This window comes from Alexandromys fortis, unplaced genomic scaffold (assembly GCF_014885135.2).
Source record: "Alexandromys fortis isolate MF-2015 unplaced genomic scaffold, M_Fortis_MF-2015_v1.1 scaffold_105, whole genome shotgun sequence".
Lineage (NCBI taxonomy): Eukaryota > Metazoa > Chordata > Mammalia > Rodentia > Cricetidae > Alexandromys > Alexandromys fortis.
The window spans coordinates 5,832,666-5,847,048 of record NW_026068011.1 but is presented as its reverse complement, the minus strand read 5'-3'; the positions used below and the strand labels follow the sequence as shown (position 1 = coordinate 5,847,048).

At 36.9% G+C, this 14,383-nt stretch overlaps 1 pseudogene; it reads left to right on the top strand.

The window, feature by feature from the left end:
* Window positions 1–8,217: 8,217 nt before the first annotated feature.
* LOC126513554 (glutamine synthetase-like) lies at window positions 8,218–9,410 on the top strand (annotated as a pseudogene).
* The last annotated feature ends 4,973 nt before the right edge of the window (window positions 9,411–14,383 follow it).

Genomic DNA, 14,383 nt, shown 5'->3' with positions numbered 1-14,383 from the left:
GCAGTTAATTTTGACTTTATACCCCCTATTAATATGCGTGCCAATGAATTCTGTCATAATCCATAATATTTCAATCTCTTTATTATTACAAAATCACATTACTTATAAATTAACAGTAAGTATGCAGAAATGCAATGCCTGGGCAATACTATTTGCAAACTAATGAAGCACATATATTTGAAATATGAGCCTGGACTCCAAGTATAAAATAGATTATTAACAGGTAAAATGTGATGCAATCTCAATAGAGAAATGAATTGATTTATATATTATAGGTCTTCATTTATAGTTTTGAATTGAGTGTAATTTTCCCATAGGCTAGTATATTTGAACATGTGGTCCTAAACTGCTTGCCCTGTTAGGCAAGGTTACTGAATTTTTAGGGGGGTAGAGACTTAGTGTGGACGTGTGTCAGTGGAGGTGGGGCTTGATATTTTATAGCCTGACCCTGTCTCTGCTTTCTGACTGCAGCTATAATGTGACTGACTGATGCTATTGCTTGCTACCATGTCCTCACTTATAGAATAACAGTGTAGCATCAGGTTGTCAGTCAAGCAATCTTTTCTCTCTTAATTAAGTAGTTCCTTGTCAATTATGTGGACAATGAAATCAATAGCTAATACACATATCCAAAGGGCAAAAAAAAAAATGAATCTGAGTCAGTCCCGGTGTGCATTCATAAGAAATTTTAAATAATGAGTTATTGGTAATGGAGGTGGTATATTTGAGAGATATTAAGCCAGTATATTTTAAACTCTTGTTTTCATAAGCATAGTTGCTATACTTGCAAAGGTTCACCCTACATACAGAACTTATTCAACCATATCATTACAAATCAATATGTTAGTAGTGTTGAACCCTTCTCCATTGTCCTACTTTGTATATTGTCTGGAAATCTTACAATCAGCTGATTTACAGTCTAACCTAAATAAGATAAGAAATGGTACAAACAATCACTATTCTTCCTTTCTGGACTACAGAGGAAAGTTGTAATTTTCCACTGAGGAATAAAAAGACCAATATAATAATCATTTTGAAGATAATTTGGAATTTCAACTTTGTCTGGCTTCTCATAAGACAGGAGAAAGGAATATATACCATTTTGCTTAAGTCAAGAGGTGTAAATTTTAATAATCTTCTCAGCCAACTTGACATGTTGAATCTGAAATTTAGGGTACTTGTAAGTACCCATTCACCCTTTCAACCTTAAGAACCGAGTTGTCTTGATATAGTTATGGAGCATCAAAACAGGAGCGTGTTTGCCATGCCAATAAAGAAGTGGTACCTCATTGGACACCTACTATATATTAATAGATCCTAACAAATCCAAACTGCATTCGATGCTTCTGCGATGCAGAGATAATATTGGAAATGTCCTACTGGAAACCCTAAAATAAGAGAAACTTCTAACTTTCCAACAAATATAACCCTGCTCGTGCCAGATGTATTTTGAGCCAAGTTGAGAAACCATCTGAGGACTCACACTATTATAATGGGAGAGAAGAGAATCAATGTTAGGTTCTGTCTCCTCCAGAAGCCATCTGTACAGATTAGCATTTTGCTAGTGAGAAATCTCATGTTTATTTTTTAATCTATCAAATAAGATTCCAATGATATTTTATTTTTTCCTTCAATACCCTTAACTTACAAGATTATTCAATAATTTCATACTGCAATTATTGAAAGAAAATCCAGGAGTCAAGAAAAACAGGTCAACTCATCTTATAATTCATATTAATAAGGGTTTCCAGCTCAGTGTGACCCAAACTTCAGAGGATAAACAAATGAAAATTTATTACTCCAGTAGGACATTTATTAGGTTGTTTTACTGCAAATGATTGGAAGATTTTATTGGTTGAGTCTGAGTGAGGAACTGCTGGCATTGCACATGTGTTTACAGAATATAAGAAGCTGTGTGCTCATAAGCCAGATTTGGATAGTATTCCACATAAAGAGGTAAGGTAAGTTATATTTAGTAAGGCATAACTTTGTAAGAGTTCCTTTTCAACCTTCTTAATATTAGCAAAATTTTTCTTAAAAACTTAAAATTGACTTTAAATACAAACTTGATTAAATTAAAGAATCACTATAGAGTTAATAATATAAAATTTACTATGAATTCATCTTAAAAGATAGTATCATTTCTTCAAATAATATGATCTCAATAATGTGGTATGACAGGCTATATACATGTTAGTAAGATTAATTACATTTCTTTCATTTCAAATTTTTACAAAACAGATGCTTCTGAAATTCCTTGTACATATTAATTTCATCATGTACTAGTTCATTTGTAACTAGATAGTTCCATTTTTCCATGTCTTTAAAACTGTAGTTTGGGATTTATATCTATTCTATAGTACATTATTAAAAGACACCTTTACATTTTTTCAAACTATTTTTGTTATCACATCACCTTGAGGGAGGCCTTCAAACTCTAAACTTGACTAGTTGAAGAATAGCATGCTTGCCTAAGGACCAATGGACTCACGACCAGAGAGAGCTAATATAAAAACAAACCTTGAAGGTATTTTTTTTTTGCTCAGATTTCATTGGTTAGTACAAATTCTATGTCCTATTATATGGTGTCTGTCACACAGCAATACAATTCTCTGAAAGAACAGCAAGTTAATCAAGTAACTTATCAATAATTTTACATTATCAGGGATTAAAAGTATTTATATATTTTAAAATATTAAGTATTCATTCTGAGCATAGTATATACATGTCCATTAGCTTGTGTGTGCATAAGCATGCATGTGTTTTTGTGTGTATTGTCCATGACATGGTACTTGTGTGAAGGTCAGAAGACAATCTAAGGGTGTTGGTTTTCCTTTTCTACCATAGGGGTCTCAGGGATTGAACTCAGTTCACTGGAATAAACAACAATTTATTTTACCTGCTAAGTCATTTCATAGGTTGAAGCATTTATATTGTATTTAATTACATTAAGTCATAGTTAATCCTTGGAATTTAAATTAATATTATAAAGTATGCTTTTAAAAAAGATATTATCTTTATTATTTTAAGTGTGTGTGTGTGTGTGTGTGTGTGTGTGTGTATGTGTGTCTATATCTTTGCATGTAAGTGCAGGTATCTGTGGAGAGAAGAAAAGAGTTTTTGTCCCCTGGAGCAGGAATTACTGACAGTTGTGAGCTTGTTGTTAGGAACACGATTTCTCAGGAATAGCAGCAAGAACACTTAAGACTCGGTCATTTTTCCAGACTATGTTCCAAACTTTGATTTTTAAATGAAAAAATACTTTCAAACTTTCATTAGAGTTGAAATAATTAATGGGGAAATTTATAAAACTTAAATTTGTATTCTACTGCTAAGAGTTACTTTTCATAATTGACTTACTTATGCCTTGAGGAAATAGAGGGGGATTCAGCCTAGGGAAGAGGGAAGGTGGGGAGGAACTAGGAGGAGTGAGTGGAGTTATGGAAAATAAAGCACATATATTGATGTTCCATATATTTCTTGTAAAAATGAAAGGCACAATTATGTTCATTTTACATAATATATTCAAATATATTGTCCTTTACATATCATATATACATGTTAGATATGTATTTGATATCCATAACCAATTGCACGCTAGCTTACTTGTTCGATACCTTACAAAATTTATTTTACTGACCTGGTCTATATGAGATTCTTTTTGGGGACGTTTCAAATATACTGATGCCTTGCTACAACACTAACCAGAATTTTAAAATTTCTATTTGTGAACTATTTTAGATTGTAAATACATTCATCTTTCAATGTCTGGCTGATTGCACATAGTATAACAGTATAGCATTCTTCAGATCTGTCCTGCTCTCTGAAAATGTAGCTTTCACTTTCTGCTGAAGCAATTATAATATTATACTTAGATATTATTTATGCCTGAATATATATTTAGGCATATATATGCTTCCATGTGAATGTTTATTTATTATAAATAGCCATCTGTGTAAATAGAGACTGTGCTTTCATTTCCAAGCCACTCAGACTGGAAAAAATCACATAGAAGCTATATTAATTGTGACATGGTTTGGTCAATGGCTTATGCAAATTCCTAGGTAGCTCTTATATTTTAAATTAACCGATTTCTATTAATCTGTGTAATAGAGGCTGTGGCTTACATGTGAGGCATGTTGCTCCTTTGGAAGCTACATGGCATATTCTCAGCTCTTCCTCTTTCTCCTCCTCCTCTCTCTCTCACTCTCTGTTTGGATTTTTCACATGACTTTATTCTGCTAAATCATTGGTTGAAACAGCTTTGTTCTTCAACAAATAAAAGGAACACATATACAGAAGGACATCCCATATCACATCTGTCTATTGAACTTTTAAACTATGTTCACACCTTAGCTACTGTGGAAAAAGAGAAAATACCTATAATTTTTTTTATTTTATTTAAGGTAGATAAACTCATAGCAGACCTATCATATTTAATACAATAGTTCATTTTATAGATTTAAGGTCTGTTTCTCTATATGGTTTCTCAAATGACTATGCAAAATTGTATCTGCTTCAGAAAGTTCAAGGTCTCCTAATTCTTGCTGGCATGTACTTCATAGCAGTCCTTCTGAAAGCTAGGAACAGGCCTCATAATTATAACTTCACACTTGTGTGCATTTGACCTACTTTATTGCCTTATTTTTAAAAATGTCTACCCATGTATATTGTCTATTTGTAAAATTTAGTTTACCTAATATTTTGTTTGCTTGGTCTGGTTTTGTTTCTTATTTGTATTACTTCATCTTGTTTTTGTTATAAGATTTTATTAAAATATTATTTGTAAGATTTTATATCTGGCCTGATGAAAATATTATTTCCATTATTGGTGAAGCCCCAAGGATCTTGCTGCAAGTGGATATTATCTCATTATTCATATACTTTATTGTTACAGCACAAGCTACCATTAAATTGTGAAAAAAAAATCTCTTCTAAAATAACCTAATTCCTACTTGTCACTTTATTCTGTGAAATAAATAAAGTGTAATTACATCGGTGGTATTAGTTTTCCATCATATTCTGATGACGCCAATTACTTATGTGTGGTTAAACTGTACATTTGATTTGAAATTTAAATCAAGGATAATGAGTAAGAATGGTGGTTGCTGATAAAATTGTAACCACTTTATATTAAATGTGATGTTTTCTCTATCACATTTATAGACATAAAAAAATAAAAAAAAGATGGAGAGGGAGGGTACAGCTCAATAGTTAAAAGCATTTACTGCTTTTTTAGAGGGCTGAGTTTCAATTCCCAGGACCTACCTGACAGCTCACAATCATATGTAACTCCAGTTCTAGGGAGTCTGATATCCTTTTATAACCTTCAAGGTCACCAGTTATGTACTCATTGTCTAGACATGTGTGCAGGCAAAACACTCAAACACATAAAATAATAATTAAAAATAAATGAGTTAAATGGAAATAACAGTGAATATATTCTACTTTCAAACTGTTCTATATTGTGTGAAATGTGATTTTTTTAAAATAATCCTTGAGCAGTAGAGGAGAGGGTGCTTGACCTAGCATTGTCCCATAGTCACACTGATGACTATCTTGAATATCACAGTAGAATCTTTGTCCTGCAACAGATGGAGATAGAGATAGAGACTTACATCGGAGAACTGGACTGAGCTCCCAAGGTCCAGTTGAAGAGCAGAAGGAGGGAGAATATGACCAAGGAAGTAAGGACCGCAAGGAGTTGGTCTACCCACTGAGACAGTATGCCTGATCTAATGGGAGCTCACCAAAGCCAGCTGGACTGGGACTTAAGGAGCATGTGATCAAACTGGACTCTCTGAATGTGGCTGACAATGAGGGCTGACTGAGAAGCCGTTGATAATGGCACTGGGATTTGTCTCTACTGCATGCACTGGCTTTTTGAGATCCTAGTCTGTTTGGATGCACACCTTCCTAGGCCTGGATGGAGGGCCGAGGGCCTTGGACTTCCCACAGAGCAAGGTACTCTGCCTTCTCTTAGGACTGGAGGGGGAGGGGGAATAGGAGAGCGGGAGGGCAATGGGAGGAGTAGAGGAAGTGGAAATTTTGAATGGTATTATTTATAAAGCAATAAAAATTTAAAACAAAATTCTTGTACTTTTAAATTATTTGTCTGTACCTAAATGAGCTGTGCAAATGAATGTATTTGCTTTAGGAGACCAGAAGAGGGCATAGGATGAAGTAGAGGGTTGTGAACTGCCATGGGGTTTTTGCAAAATGAACCAGATCTTCTAGAAAAACAGTAAGTGATCTAAACCACTGAGCCATGTCTCCACACCTTCAAAAGGTTTTAAGGTCTGAAGATGTCTTTAATAATATATAAAACATATAAAACCCATTTAGAATTATTTTCTTAATCACTGAATTGTTTCCTCTGTGAACTACAAAATTCATGGTGTTTGCCTAAACACAGCCCCATGAAATGATATTTATTTTAGCATGGCAATTTTCAGATGACAAAACATAACAATTTGTTCAAAATTATGATGAACAAGAAATCTGGCAAAATGCAAAATGTAATTAGAATATCCATTTGAAATATACTTATTAATAATCTTAACACCACATGGAGTTTTCAGAATTTCAACACTGCAATTAAATTAACATTGTTTATGCTTTCGGTATTTAAATTCTGAAATTGCAAGCAATAACCATAAAATGAAGTAATAAATAATGATAATAACTAATTACCACAGAAATGGAACAAAACCATAGTAATAATTACAGTTTTTATTGACAACAGCTCCTTTATAGCACTCCAACTGACTGGGTGATTCTACAAATATAATTTTTATTGCCAACAGAATTTTTGGTCTCTATTATCAAATAAAGTAAGCAGGGCCCAACTATCTCTAGTCACATGACAGTACTGTCAGTTAAAACAAACAAACAAACAAAAACGAGTAGGTATCAATTATTTATTTTGTGATCATTATATACACGCTAATAAATGCATTGATTAAAGAGAAGTTCGAAACAAATTCAATAATGTGTCAAAGAATAATTGCTGTTGTTTTAAAATTCAAAAGAAAAAAACAGTGATTGTGCATGCACACACATACATTACATGATTCTTCCTTCACATACACTACAGAGGTTGTATTTTTGAGTCACTGATTACAGTAATTTTCTAGGAGTTATGTAATTGTGAAATAAAGCTTCTAGAATATAGATTCTTTGTTAATGGAGCATTCTATATGACCCCAGGTGGAAGGTTTCCTGTTAGACACAGAAAAGTTATTAGGGGAATCTATTATTTGAAATACAGGAGGTCTGAATAGCAATGTAATTTCAAGTATATTGCATATTTAAATGTGAAGAGCAAAAGAGCAGTGTTTCTAGAAAAAAACTGAACAAAATAACCGCTACCTCAGAGTTGTTAATAATTTCTTAAGCACAATGCAAAAATAGCTAGCATTGAAAAAATATGACTAAATTTAATTATAAAAGTTTCAGAAAATCAGTTATAAAAATATACCAACTCAAAGATAAAGTTAAAAAACACATCATGAGATAACAAGATAGTAGTGATAAATATATGAGCATGTGTCATGAAATTCCTACTTGCTTGTTTGGTTTGATTTTTGTTTGGTTTTTGGTACTTGAATGTGTTTCATCCCATAAAAAGATAAACAAAAGAAAACAGAAGAAAAGACAAGACAACTATTTATGAATACATTTTCAATGTCAGTATCTACTGGACAATTTCCCTAATCTTAACAAAATCTGATAAATCCAGAGTATACATTAACGGGCTTCAACATATATTTGATTGGTCTAAGGATCCATCTATGTAGAAAAAAAAAATGGGTGTTCACAAAAGCTAACAGAAAACTTAAATTGGAATGAGGCTTTGAAAATTATTCAAAATAATTCATTACTGTTGATAATATATGCATACATTGTCTGCTGACTCTACTCACAAGAATAGCATTAAAAATAATGATATTCCCAAATTGGACTGCCAAGCCAGGCTTAATACATGGGAGGTACTTTGTTTTATTGTAACTTGTTTTTTCATATTTTGTTGATACTTATGGGAGGCTTGTCCTTTTCTAAGCAGAAGTAGAAGAGGAGCAGATTGGGGATGGTAACACAGCAGGGTGTAGGGGATAAACTGGGAAAACAGGAGAAAGGGGAAACAGCAACAAGGATGTAAAATAAAAATTGTATTTCTGGAGAGCCGAGAATGGAAGTAGAGCGCACCGTCTTAGCCCCACACCCATCTCCTCTCCGCTCTCTTCGCCTCGCTCTCGTGGTCTGTCCATCCCATCCATCATCCCGCCGGCCACCACTAAGAACACCTTCCACCATGGCCACCTCAGCAAGTTCCCACCTGAACAAAAGCATCAAGCAAATGTGCATGTCTCTGCGCCAGGGTGAGAAAGTCCAGGCCATATATATCTGGGTTGATGGGACCGGCGAAGGGCTGCGCTGCAAGACCCGCACCCTGGACTGCGAGCCCAAGTGTGTAGAATTACCAGAGTGGAATTTCGATGGCTTTAGTACCTTTCAGTCTGAGGGCTTCAACAGTGACATGTATCTCAGGCCGGTCGCCATGTTCTGGGACCCCTTTCGCAAAGAGCCCAACAAGTTGGTGTTCTTTGAAGTTTTCAAATATAACCGGAAGCCTGCAGAGTCCAATCTAAGACACAACTGTAAACGGATAATGGACATGTTGATCAATCAGCACCCCTGGTTTGGAATGGAACAGAAATATATTCTCATGGGAACAGATGGACACCCCTTTGGTTGGCCTTCCAATGGCTTCCCTGGGCCCCAAGATCCATACTACTGTGGCGTGGGAACAGACAAAGCCTATGCCAGGGACATCATTGTGGCTCACTACCGGGCCTGCTTGTATGATGGAGTCAAGATTACAGAAACAAATGCCGAGGTCATGCCTGCCCAGTGGGAATTCCAAATAGGACCCCGTGAAGGAATCCGCATGGGAGATCATCTCTGGGTGACCCGTTTCATCTTGCATCGTGTATGTGAAGACTTCTGGGTGATAGCAACCTTTGATCCCAAGCCCATTCCTGGGAACTGGAACGGTGCCGGCTGCCATACTAACTTTAGCACTAGGCCATGCGGGAGGAGAAAGGTCTGAAGTACATCGAGGAGCCCATTGAGAAACTAAGCAAGCGGCACCAGTACCACATTCGCACCTACGATCCCAAGGGGGGGCTGGACAATGCCCGGCACCTGACTGGAATCCATGAAACCTCCAACATCAACGACTTTTCTGCTGGCGTTGCCAACCGCAGTGCCAGCATCCCCATTCCCCGGACTGTTGGCCAGAAGAGGGGCTTCTTTGAAGACCGTCGCCCTTCTGCCAACTGTGACCCCTTGTCCGCACTTGCCTTCTCAATGAGACTGGCGATGAGCCGTTCCAATACAAGAACTAAATGGACTAGGCTTTGAGTGATCCTGAGCCCTTCCTAATCATTCCACTCCAACTCTTTCCTGTCCCAGCTCTGCCCCCACTGTAACTCAAAGGATGGAATATCAAGATCTTTTTATTCCTCATGCCCAGTTAATCTTGCTTTCATTGGTCAGAATAGAGGGGTCAAGTTCTTAATCTCTACACACCCATCCCTCATCTTTGTTTTTTTCTATCTAGCTTTTTAGTGGGGGAGGGAGAGGGGAAGAGGAGGTAACCACTGCTTCATCTCATCAGGAATGCATGTCCAGTAGGCATAGCTGTCACAGAGCAGGTATATTTGTAAGAGGAAGAATTTTTCTTCAGGATAGTTGAAAGCACAGGTCCACTGCTTGGATTGACAATTCCCTGTTGGTAGAGAGCTGTTAGTTCTGCAGCTAACTTTCTGTTCCAAATGGAAGGTAGGTGAGGAGCAGTTGGAGTTTGCTCCCTTGTACCAGGTTTCACTTGCTTGGGGGAGTTTATGCCCTCCATGAAGACAGCTTAGTGTGTTGCCTGATGGACAGCCCTGATGTAACAGAAGAAAAGGTTCTTAGTTCTTGGTCCTCCATTTATAACAAAGAGCAGAGTAGTATTTTTATATTTAAATGTAAAAACAAAAAAGTTTTATATATATATATATATGAAAAAATGGATTTCTGCATATGCTAAAAGACAAGAACAAGGAGCTACATGACAATGTCATTTATGAATACCTGAGACTGAAAACATAAAGCAGAAAGTGAACACATATAACCCAAACTCAAAATCCATTTTGAGAGGACTTGACACATTGTGATATGGATATGCAATGTGATAGTGTGTTACATTGAATTGTCTGTGTGTGTTGCAAGCACATGTGTGAAAAAGTGTGCAACTGTTTGCCCATTCCCATGAATGGGCCAATGAATGACATTTGCCATCCTGTACTACTGCTCCCCATCTCATTTCTATGAGATAGGGTCTCTCACTGAACCTGGAACTTACTATTTTATTGGCTGTTAGAGCTGACAAGCTAGCCTTAGTAATCTTTCGGTCCACATACTCTTTATCCGGAGCATATGCTTCCTCTCTCATTTATGTCATCTCTATCTAATTGTTCTCTCTAAATGTTTTTTTTTTTTTTGAGTTGGAAGAGTGCATGGTTCCATATAGATTTTTATATACCTTCCATTTGATTAAGTCTTTCACCAGTGTAAATGGTGAACTGATGTTATTCGCATGTGGGTGCCAGCAATCTCATCTCAGGCCGTATGCTTTTTTTTTTTTTTTTCTGAGTAGTCTCTGTAGTTCATACATTGAGAATCAATGACATATAACTACCCAACATGTAGAGACAATCTCACAAAGTATAATTTTGAGTGGGTGATTCCGTAGGTGACCCATCAAAATAAAATTTCAAATAATTTGACAAATAGCAGTTATAAAAGTTAGACCATTATTTTCTCTGTGTGTAGAGAAACAGATTGTGACCCAGTGGAAATATTAGGATTTGTCTTTTCCAGAATGATATGGTGATCACTGAGTTGTCCATTTAATCAATATAATATCAACAACAATTAAATGAATTTATGATAGAGATAAAGATTGTTGTCTTAATTAGGGCTTTTTTTGCTGTGAAGATATAACATGACCATAGCAATTAAATAAAACATTTAATTAGGGTGACTCTCTTACTGTTTCAAAGGCTTAGTCCCTTATCATCATGACAGGGAGCGTGGTGAAGGGCAGACAGATGTGGCGCTGCAGCTGAGAGTGCTACATCTTGCAGGCAACAGGAAGTTGACTGAAAGTCACATTATGGGACACTTGAGCAAAAGAGACCACAAAGCCCACCCACACAGTGACACATGTCCTTCAACAAGGCCTCACCTCCTAATAGTTCCATTTTTTGCCAAACCACCACATTCTGCTCCATGACCCCCAAAAGCTTACATACATATTATAATAAAAAATGCATTCAGTCTAACTTCAAAAGTCTCCATAGTCTATAACAGTCTCAAAGTTATTTTAATCTCCAAAGTCTCTTATTATATGCATGATAATCTGTTAGTTGTAATCCCCCCATAAAGATCAATATCAAAAAGCAGATCACATACTTCCAGCATACAATGGCAAAGGATATGCATTCAAATGCAGGATCTACATTCAAAATGCAGGGAAGGCAGCATAGCACGGAAATGCTGAAAAAAAGCAAGACCAAAACCTATGTGGGTAAACTCCAAACTTTACATCTTCGTGTTTGATGGGAAAACATTCTCAACTTCTCCAACTCCATTCAGCTTTGTTGACTACAGCGTTGTTTCTCTTATGCTGATTCCATCTTTCCTAGCAGCTCTCCTAGGCAGGTGTCCCACAACTTTGGCATCTCTAACGTCCTGGGCCCTCCAAGGGAATCCAGGCTTCGATTTTATAACTTCATGAAATGGACTTTCTCCTAGGGCTCCATTCAGGGCCACTGCTGACACATGCCTGGGTGCAGCTTTCTTTGGGTGCAGAAGCATTCTTTGGGTGCAGAAGCATTCTTTGGGTGCAGAAGCAAATTATATAACCCATTTCTTCTATGCTTAACACTAGAACCAGAACCACATGGCTGAAGCTTCCAAGTTCTGCTGCTTGTTGTGCCTGAAACATGTAATTTTCATTATTATATCTTTACAAGATTTCTGTCTTTGATTGCCTAAACTTTCCTGACCTGAAACTTGCTCAGTAGACCAGGCTGGACTCAGACTCAGAAGTCCACTAACCTCTGCCTTCCCAGTACTGCCCAACCACACCCAGCTCTAATATTTTCTTTAGTTTTTTTTCCAAACACTGAAAATTTAGCTGGCTGGTATCTTGCCCTGCATTCACAATTCCCTTTATTGTATTTATTAATACTTTTAGTTTCTTGAACATGGATTTATCTTTGGTTTACTTCCTAGTGCTTTTTTCTCTTCAAAATTTACTTTCTTTGTAATTTACTCTACTCAGCTTGCTCCTTTTTATTTTAAATCTTTATTAGAGCTACCACTAATATCCACACAACAGTCTATATAAGGCTGTTTTGAAATATCTTTTTCCAAAGGAATTAACCCAAAACCTTTCATTATAGCCTCATGCAAACCCTTCAGATAAGGATAAAAGGGAACCACTTTCTTCACCAAAATATCTGAAGAATGCTCTCTAGGTAACATACTAAAATTCTTCTGCTCTGAAACCTCTTGGGTGAACCCCCTAAAGTTTTTTTTTTTTTTTAAAAAAAAAAAAAAAAGAACAATTAACACCACTATCTTCCATGTTCCTATTAGTATGGCCCACTAAGCAGTACTTAAAGCAGTCCACTGCCGTTCAAATCCAAATTACCAAAGTCTAAATTTCTCCAAAGAAATACAAAGTCCAACCTATCATAACAGTACTCCAGTTTGTAGTACTAACATCTGTCTTGGTGATTTTATTACTGTGAAGAGACACCATGGTTTTTTATAAAGAAAGTCTTAAGTTGATGTGACTTGCTTATTGTTTCAGAGGTTCAGTCCATTATCAGTATGACCTAGATCATGTGGAATGCAGGTAAATGTGGTGCTGGAGCTCAGAGTGCTATATCTTGCATATAATAGAAAATCAACTTAAAGTCACACTGAGAGCAATTTGAGATTTTAGATGAACATTGAGATTATAATATGAACATAATTTTATTGTACAAAAGGCCAAAAAATTTGGTATTCTCTATTTTGGCTATTTAATACTGTTTTCATTCTAAAATCTATTTTCAACCCAAATATACATTGCAAATATTCTTCTAAATTTCAAAGCACATGAAACACTTCTGTTTATTTCCCATAAGGGCATATGTTTATTTCTTACATATATTTAGGATATATGTGAAAATAATGATTTTTTTTAATTTTTATTTTTCCATTCAAAAATTTACACTTCTTCCCCTCCTCCCGTTACCCTCCTGCTCCCCCATTTCCCTTCCTCCCTCCCCCTCCCTCCTTAAGAGAGGGCAGGGTACCCTGCCTGTGGAAAGTCCAAGGCCCTCCCTCCTCCATTCAGGCCTAGGAAGGTGTGCATCCAAATAGACTAGGGTCCCAAAAAGCCAGTACATGCAGTAGAAACAGGTCTCGGTGCCATTATCAATGGCTTCTCAGTCCGCCCCCATTGGTAGCCACATTCATAGAGTCCAGTTTGATCACAGGTTCGTACAATCCCAGTCCAGCTGGATTTGGTGAGCTGCCATTAAATCAGGCACACTGTCTCAGTGCAGGCACTCATGTTTGTGACTTCCTTGATCATCTTCTCTCTCCTTCTGCTCTTCAACAGGACCTTGGTAGCTCACTCCATTGCTCAGATGAGGGTCTCTGTCTCAATCTCCACCCGTCGCCAGACGAAGATTCTATGGTGATATTCAAGATCATCATCAGTGTGATAGTGGGGCAAGGACAGTTCAGGAACCCTCTCCTCTGTTGCCCAAGGACATAGCTGGGGACATCCCAGTGGACACCTGGATCCCCTCTAGAGCCAAGTCTCTTGCCAACCCTAAAATGGCTCCCTTAATGCAGATATCTTCTTCCCTGCTCCTATATCCGCCCTTCCTCCATCTCTACCCTCCCACTCCCCGAAGCTTTCCCCAGTCTTCCCCTTCTCCCTTCTTGCTCCCCCTCCCCTTCCCCATCCCCACCCCTACCGGTACCCCTACTCCCATGCTCCCAACTTTTGCCCAGCGATCTTGTTTGCATCCAATTTCCAGGAGGATCGATATATGTTTTTCTTTGGGTTCACCTTGTTATTTGGCTTCTCTAGGCTTGTGAACTATAGGCTCAATGTCCTTTGTTTATGGCTAGAGTTCATTAACGAGTGAGTGCATACCATATTCATATTTTTGGGTCTGGGTTATCTCACTCAGGATAGTGTTTTCTATCTCCATCCATTTGCATGCAAAATTCAAGATGTCATTTTTTTTTTTTTTTTTTTTTT